Here is a 7,911-nt window from a genome sequence, read left to right as displayed (position 1 = left end):
TAAACAACTTAAAAAAAACAAAAATCCTGCTGCCTCTCCTAAGTGGCTTCTGCGCTTCAAGCTGCCCTGTTACCAGTCTGGTACAGGTGGGCGGTCGTTGGAAGCTCCTCTAGGTAGGAGGTTCAGAACCAGGATGCTGCTCGGGTGGCGTTCCAGTGAACACCTTGCAGTGCGTAAAATGGACCCAGGTGTCACGTTCCTGGACCTTTACGGCAGTGTGAGTCACCAGCAGAATTTGAAACGGATCTTGTCTCTCCAGTGACGTCTCCTGGTATCTCTAATCAGCACCCACTGTCCTGGCTGGAACTGGTGCAGGGGTCTGTCAGCTACTGGGGGTAAGGCAGCTTTCACCGTCTGATGGGAGAGAGAGAGAGAACATGACAGAACAGAACCTTACAATATTCCAACATGGAATGTTCAAAATGAGCAGTTGTTAGTGTGCTTAGGTTAGTACTCGGTCTTCCCCCTGTATTTGCAGGTCTCCCAAAAAGGATTTCAAAAGGACTCAAATTAGCTCTGGGTCTATTTCTCATCCGCATATACATAAGAACCAGAGGGAGAGCTTTTGGCCAGGACAACCCTGTTTCTTCACAGCATTTAGCCAACTTATTTTTTATTGTTCCATTTTCTCGTTCTACTGCTCCACCTGATTGTGGGTGGTAAGCACAATGTGTCTTCTACTGGAAACTGGAAACTTCTACTGGAAAGCTTACTAATTTCTTGCAAAGCTTTGTTAACAAAATGTGTCCCGTTATCACTGGAAATCACCTCTGGGACCCCCCAACGGGGAAGAATCTCTGTCAACAAAGACTTCGCTACAGCACTGCTGTCTGCGTGTTTTGTTGGAAACGCTTCAACATATTTAGAAAACATGTCCACGACCACTAGACAATATTTCTTCCCTTCAGCAGGTGTCAACTCAATGAAATCCATCATCAAATGCTGAAATGGGAACCGTGGAGGTGGATGTGCCGCCTGTGATTGTGCAGGAACCCTCGAGGGGTTGTGAGAAGCACAGATCAAACATCTTTTACAATAATTTTCAGCTACCACTGAAAACCCATTTGTATACCAATATTTTTTAACCATATCCAGCATTCCCCCTTTGGACACATGATCCAATCCATGCGTCCATTTAGCAAACCAGGGAAAAAAATGTTTAGGCAGGCATGGTCTACCATCAGAAACATGCACGCCAGAACTGCTGTTAAAGATACACCCAGCTCTTCGCCATTTTTCTTTTTCCTGTGAAGTAGCAAAAGATTGCATTTCAGGAACAGTGACACCTTGCGGATCAGGCAGAGAAAGAAAAGATTAATTTGAGGAGAAAGGCAACAAAGCTGCGTTTTTTGCTGCCGAGTCCGCGGCTGCATTACCCCTAGAAACAAAATCAGACTGTCCTGTGTGCGCAGCACACTTAACCACAGCCAAACGTGCGGGTAACATAATAGCATCCAAAAGATCAGACACTTGTTTAGCATTCAAGATAGGTTTTCCATCTGATTTCAAAAAGGAGCGATGTTTCCACAAGGCCCCGAAATCATGCACCACTCCGAAACAATATCTTGAGTCTGTGTAAATAGTCACAGTCTTTCCTTCTGCCAACTTGCAAGCTTCAGTCAAAGCAATTAATTCAGCTGTTTGAGCTGAGTAATGCGCTGGCAAAGGACCTGAGCGCAAAACAGCTGAGTCAGAGCACACTGCAAATCCTACTTGGTTCAGACCTACTGCAGAACGGGAGGAAGACCCATCTACATACAAGATAAGATCAGGGTTAGTCAAAGGGGTGTCTTGCAAGTCAAGACGAGGGGTACAAACAACATTTAGGACAGCTGCGCAGTCATGACTTTCACCATCCTCCTCAGTAGGCAGAAGTGTGGCTGGATTTAAAGTGTTACAACGTTTAATTGTAATGTTGGGCATGTCCAATAATATTGAAGAATACGTCAGCCACCTTGCTGCTGATAGATCAGACGTCTTTTGTTCCAGGAGGATGATGGACACAGAATGTGGAACAAAAACTGTCAATGGATTATATCCAACAACGTCACGTGATGCCAACACTGCTTTTTCAGCTGCAGCAACAGCTTGCAAACAACCAGGCAGCCCAGCTGCAACTGGATCAAGCTTACTGGAATAATAAGCCACAGGTCGCAATTTATCACCATGAGATTGCAACAACACAGATGACATGAAACCAGATTTTTCATCCACCATTTGAATAAATGGCTTGTCAGAGTTTGGTAAAGCCAATGCAGGCGCAGAAGACAGGGCTGTTTTTAAATCAATGAAAACCAGTTCTTCCTCATCTGTCCATTCAATTTTGTCTGCAGCTGCCAAGCTCCTCCCATATATTAAACTGGCCAAAGGCGCTTCCAGCTCAGAGTAATTCAGAATGTGAGCTCTGCAATAGCCTGTCATACCCAAAAATGATATCATTTGTTTCTTGGTGACAGGTTTTGGGATTTTCAGAACAGCTTCAATGCGCTGAGGGGACAGTTTTCTGCTTTTATGTGAGAGAACATGACCAAGAAATGTCACTTCTTCCTGTACAAACTGCATTTTAGATCGTGAAACTTTGTGACCCTTTTTATGAAGATGTTGAAGCAGTTTCAAGGTGTCTTTCCTACACTGATCCTGCTGATAATAATAAATCATCAACATACTGTGTAAGGACAGTTCCAGGAGACAGAGTCAAATCAGCCAAAGAGTCCTTCAGAGCTGTGTTAAAAATAGTTGGACTCTCTGTGTAGCCCTGACAAAGACGAGTAAAACAATATGGCTTCCCATCAAACTCAAAAGCAAACCAATACTGACTGTCCTTGTGTACAGGGACGGAAAAAAACGCATTTGCCAGGTCTATCACTGAAAAATATTTAGCTTCTGTGAATTTGTGACAGAATCGTAGAAGGGTTCGGAACTGATGGTGCACAGGCCACAACAGACTGGTTGACAGCCTGAAGGTCCATGATAAATCTCCATTCGTCAGGCTCTCCAGGGGGCCTAATTTTTTTTCACAGGGAACAACGGTGTTCTCACAGGTGAATTTGGACAGGGTACAATTACCCCAGCTTTAAGGAGGGAATCAAAAACAGGACGAATTCCCTCCAAAGCTTCCTTCTTCAATAAGTATTGTTTCTGACATGGCCTGTAGTTTGATTTAGGTGTAACAACAACTGGCTCACAATCTGTAATAAGACCAACATCATATTTGTGAGCAGCCCACAATGAATCAGGAAGCTCCTCAAGATCTGCATCCGCAGAAGAAGCCGTAGCTAAAAACAAATGTGAATGTGAAATCAGTTGCACTGTACGATTACAGGAAAACACAGTGGGACAATGTCTTTTAAAAGCATTTTGAGAAGGAGACGCAAACACATATGGGACATCTGTCTCCCTCCAATCCGTGGCAAGGAGACAACGTCTAACAAAAAGCCCACATCCTTCCATTCCATATATTCAGACTTGGCCAATGATACATGCGGCACTGAACCAGAAACTTGAAAAAAATGCAGCTGTTCAGAGGTCAAAGTCACAGATAAAGCTGCCGTGCGATCATTCCAGTACATGTCAGAGAGGTGCACTCTCTCATTTGTAATTTTGTACCAACTGTCCTCATAATCAAAATCAGGTCCTTCAGATACATGTGAAGTACAATGCAGATCATCTGCACTCATTATCTCACTATCAGGTGTCACAGCATTTACTGCCAATGTGACAAAATGTTGAGGTACAGGACCAACTGGAAGCTTCCACTGATATGCATATAAGGGTTGTTCTGGGGCCCAATGTACTGCAGTGTAGTCATAGTCAAAGTCCTTCTGAGTGTGAACTGTCAGTCCATCAGGGTTTGAAATAATAGCAATATTTAATCTGCACATCAAATCTATACCCATCAAATTTAAGGGACACAAAGGAGACACCAAAAAAGAGTGTTTTAACTGCACTCCCTGTGGAGTGGAACACTTTAGAGGAACAGAAAAACTTTCCCTAACTGTTTCACCTGAAGCTGAGACAGAATGAACATATCGACCACTCAGTTTTGACTGCTCTTTGATACATTTAGCTGATAAAACAGAGTGTGTCGCTCCTGAATCTACAACAAAATAAATTTCATCATCCATCTCCATCATAGAAAACATAGGCATTCTTTTAAAAGCAGGGTTCTGTATATGGAGATATGTGCCTGGTAAAACTACGAAGGCACCTTCTAAGTGTAATATGGCCTCTGTAAGCAACCTATGTGAATCAGTATCATCATGCAACTGTGTGTGTGTTTGTGAAACCTCACGCTCCTTAAGAGACCCCTCCTCAATGCAAGTGGCAGCCAGATCCAGGGTCCCGTCCTCCCCCCGTCAGTTACCGATGTCCGGCTGCTGCAGTTTCTCTGGACATTCATTCCTCCAGTGTCCCAACTTTCCACATTTATGGCAAGCATCGGAGCGGGACCACTGTCCCCTTCCCTGACCTCTGCCCTGGCGTCCCCAGCCTCGTCCTCGAGGAAAAGAACCACGTTGATTTGTGCTGTAATACAGGGTCAAGGCAGCGTTATGCAAATCAGTCTCTCTTTTGTCCGCTTTTTTCTTCTTCCTGTCGTTGATAACATCATCGCTGTGTAAAGCATGTCTTTTCAGCTCCTCAAAACGCACCCCATGTCTCCAACCAACATAAAGAGTCTTAGTTTGTGCTGCGATCTCAGGGAGAAGTCCTTCCATAATATAGCCACACAGCATCTTTTCCCAGGGGCCCAAAACAGTAAAGTCAGTGGGGCGCTCCAAACCTGAATGTTTATTGAACGCTTCTTCCATCCGGTAAAGAAAATCAGCGACAGCCTCATCAGGACGTTGTTTAACTTGTTGTAGCACGGCACAATCACTCCTCTGTGGAAATGTTGTGATCAAGTCAGTGCACAAATGTTCTATGGCATTATACCATGGTCCATTACGATGATTTAAATCACCATTTTCACCTCCAGTTGTCACGCCAAGACGCACTGCAGGATCTGGCAATCTCAGACCAACTAAATCTCCAGGTTTGATTTTTGCTGCAAGGAGCCAGCGAATTTCTGTGCCGGTAGGTCTCATTTCATGGCATAAAGCTTTAAATTCCGTAGCAAACTTTCTTCCGTCTCCTACGGGATCCGGAAGTAACGCGGCGCTGGCTTGGATGTCTGCTGCAGTCCACAGTCGAAACACCAACTGAGGCTCATTTGTTCCGGCTACTTCCAACATAGGGCATTGATACTCTTCTTCCTCTTTTTTATCTTCTTCTCGTTGTCTTCCACTTCGTAGCCATGTAAACGCATGAAAGTTAACAGGAGAGGAGAGGAAAGGTATTTGCTGGTCCTTTGATGAACCCGGTCGCTGCTCATCTGTAGGCTGGTGCATAATCACACCTTCCGCTCCGCTGGGGCCACTGTGCTCGATGAGGTCAGCCTGCACTGCAGGTGGATGTGTGAGTTGATTCACGGGCTGATACTGAAGCGGACTGGCGAGTTGTCCTGGCTGACTTGCGGAAAGATTTGCTGGTTGGCCCGCTGCTGGTTGGCCCGCTGCTGGAGGAGGACGGGAGTCTAGATCGAGGTCTGCCATCTGGAGGGCCCGCAACTCCGTCTGTAAAGATGTATATAGACAGGAAGGTGAAGCATCACTAGGTCTATATGGAGGTGGAAACGTGGGGTCATCAAAGGCACAACCACAATTGTCATACCTGTTTCCCACGTCCCCGGACAAATCTTTTCCCCCTGCCATCTGTTTCAATTCGGATTTTCTTTCCCTACGCATAGCCTCCGTAATCCATTCATTCCAACATTTTACCCATTTTTCTCTCTGATCTAAATCTTGTTTTTTAATCCTTTTTTTATTTTTTATTTTCTCCCAATCACCGTCCATCAATTGTTTTATTTTATTCAACTGATTTACACTCAAACTTCCACCTTGTGGAAAACCAAACTTGTCCTCCCAAATTAAAGCACATGTAACACAATCATCTCCACCTTTTTCTTTCATTATTTTATAAATCGCAGAGTCTGGAGAAGGAGACACCCCTGATGCCTTTGAGGTTCCGGAACCCATTTTTTCTTTTTACCTGTTCAGCGGCACGTCTGCCGACTGGCTTTTCTCCTTTATGAGGTGTAGAAAATTGCAAAAACCACCCGCAAAACCCTTTGTTCTGCTTTTTGTTATCGTTTCCAATAACAACCTCCCTGTTTACCTCTACAGGGTAACGTGGCACTCAGCTGATGTCCTCCCTCTCGCAACTCCAGAACCTAATTAATTAATTAGGAGATGATGGTTAATGTGTAAAAAAAAAAAAAAAAAAAAAACATTATATCATACAGAGCAACTTCTCACCCAGATATATTTGTAGACAATTAGTTCGGATCCAATCAACCAGAAGCCGCAGGCGAGCACCCGGACTCCACTACCGTAATATGGAGGTGGACTGAGGACAACGTCTCAGGCTGGCCAGGCGTCCGTGTCCCCTCCTGCGGTCTCCTCTGGCACGTTAGATCCTGTTCGTGACGCTAAAATTGTTGTGGAATGTCTTATCAAAGTGGAGAGAAGTTGACTCACAAGAAGAGAAAATCCGGACTTTGTCTTAATAAGTTTTATTCAAAGGCATTCAGCGTTTGAATGACTCTGTCACTGAGCAAGTCAGTTGAACAGAGCTCCGAACGCTATTTACACACAGTATTTATACCAGAAAATGACATTGTTATCTCAACTTCAAGGAGTGTGTGTTTTACGATCCTAGACCCTTCTCGGGTTCATAGGTAACAAAGTAACCTAGGACCCCCATCTACTCTCCCCGAGGCATCACCGTAACAAATGCCCTTAACCATTAAACTTCTGATAATGGCTTTACAGCTTCCTCCTCTAACTTCTGATAATGGCTTTACAGCTTCCTCCTCTAACACAGATGTTCACTGGAGTGAGGTAAACCAAAGGTCATACACTGTGGAATGCCTACTGAAAGAATTTCCATCACACTGGTAACAGGGCGGCTTGAAGCGCAGAAGCCATTCAGGAGAGGCAACAGGATTTAAAAAATTTTGTTTATGATTTGTTTTCTCATAAAAAAATAGGGAAAAAAAACGGTTTGCTCTCAGTACCAGAAGAAAGGACATTCCACTTCAAGGTCACGATGCAGCTGTATGGAAGATGGTCTGCAACTCCCCCAACCCGTTTGGCAGAAACCATGGCCAACAGGAAGGCGGTTTTCAGGGAGAGCCACTTGAGGTCCGCCCCCGTAACCGGCTCAAAAGGGGGAGACTGAAGGGCCGCAAGCACCAGCGACAAATCCCACCTAGGGTGTCCACCAGGGCAGTTACAACATTATAAGGCCTTAAGCAGAAATTACACACAGATGATACACAAGCGCCTGGCACCCTTCAGAAACAGCGCGACATCCCCATGCCGGCCAACAGAGCAACCACCAAACCCATCATGCCAACGGGAAATGGCTGCCACATACACCTTCAAGGTGGAAGGGGATCGCCCCAGATCCAGCAACTCCTGAAGGAAGGACAGCAAATGGGAAACAGGACAGCGAATAGGGTCCAGTCCCTTACCACGGCACCAGCCAGCAAAGACCGCCCACTTAGAACCATATGCAGCCCGTGTGGACGTTGCCCATGCACCAGTCATGGTCTGTCCAACTCTGCCTCCATAATGGGAGAAGACAGAGCCTGCACCTGTAGAGGTCATAGCCAGAGTTTCAGGCGGCCCGGATTGGGGTGGAGAATGCGGCCCCCCATCTGGGAGAGGAGGTCTTTCCTGGAGGGGAGGCGCATCGGCGAGCTGGAGCAGAGCCTGCGCAGCAAAGGAAACCAGGGCCTCCCCGGCCAAAAGGGGGCTACCAGCAGAAGCCCGTGCCTGTCCTGAAGACCCCTCAGAATCATCTGGAGGA

General features: G+C 45.7%; 1 long non-coding RNA gene across 1 annotated transcript; it reads right to left on the bottom strand.

Moving 5' to 3' along the window:
• Window positions 1-256: 256 nt before the first annotated feature.
• LOC124860754 lies at window positions 257-6,384 on the bottom strand. Its single transcript, XR_007036430.1, has 3 exons — window positions 6,354-6,384; window positions 6,214-6,268; window positions 257-354 (listed from the first exon to the last, which is right to left on the bottom strand). It is a non-coding gene; the product is annotated as an uncharacterized LOC124860754 (long non-coding RNA).
• Window positions 6,385-7,911: the final 1,527 nt, after the last annotated feature.

Source organism: Girardinichthys multiradiatus, chromosome 23 (genome assembly GCF_021462225.1).
Source record: "Girardinichthys multiradiatus isolate DD_20200921_A chromosome 23, DD_fGirMul_XY1, whole genome shotgun sequence".
Classification (NCBI taxonomy): Eukaryota; Metazoa; Chordata; class Actinopteri; order Cyprinodontiformes; family Goodeidae; genus Girardinichthys; species Girardinichthys multiradiatus.
This window is presented reverse-complemented; position numbering and strand designations above follow the sequence as displayed.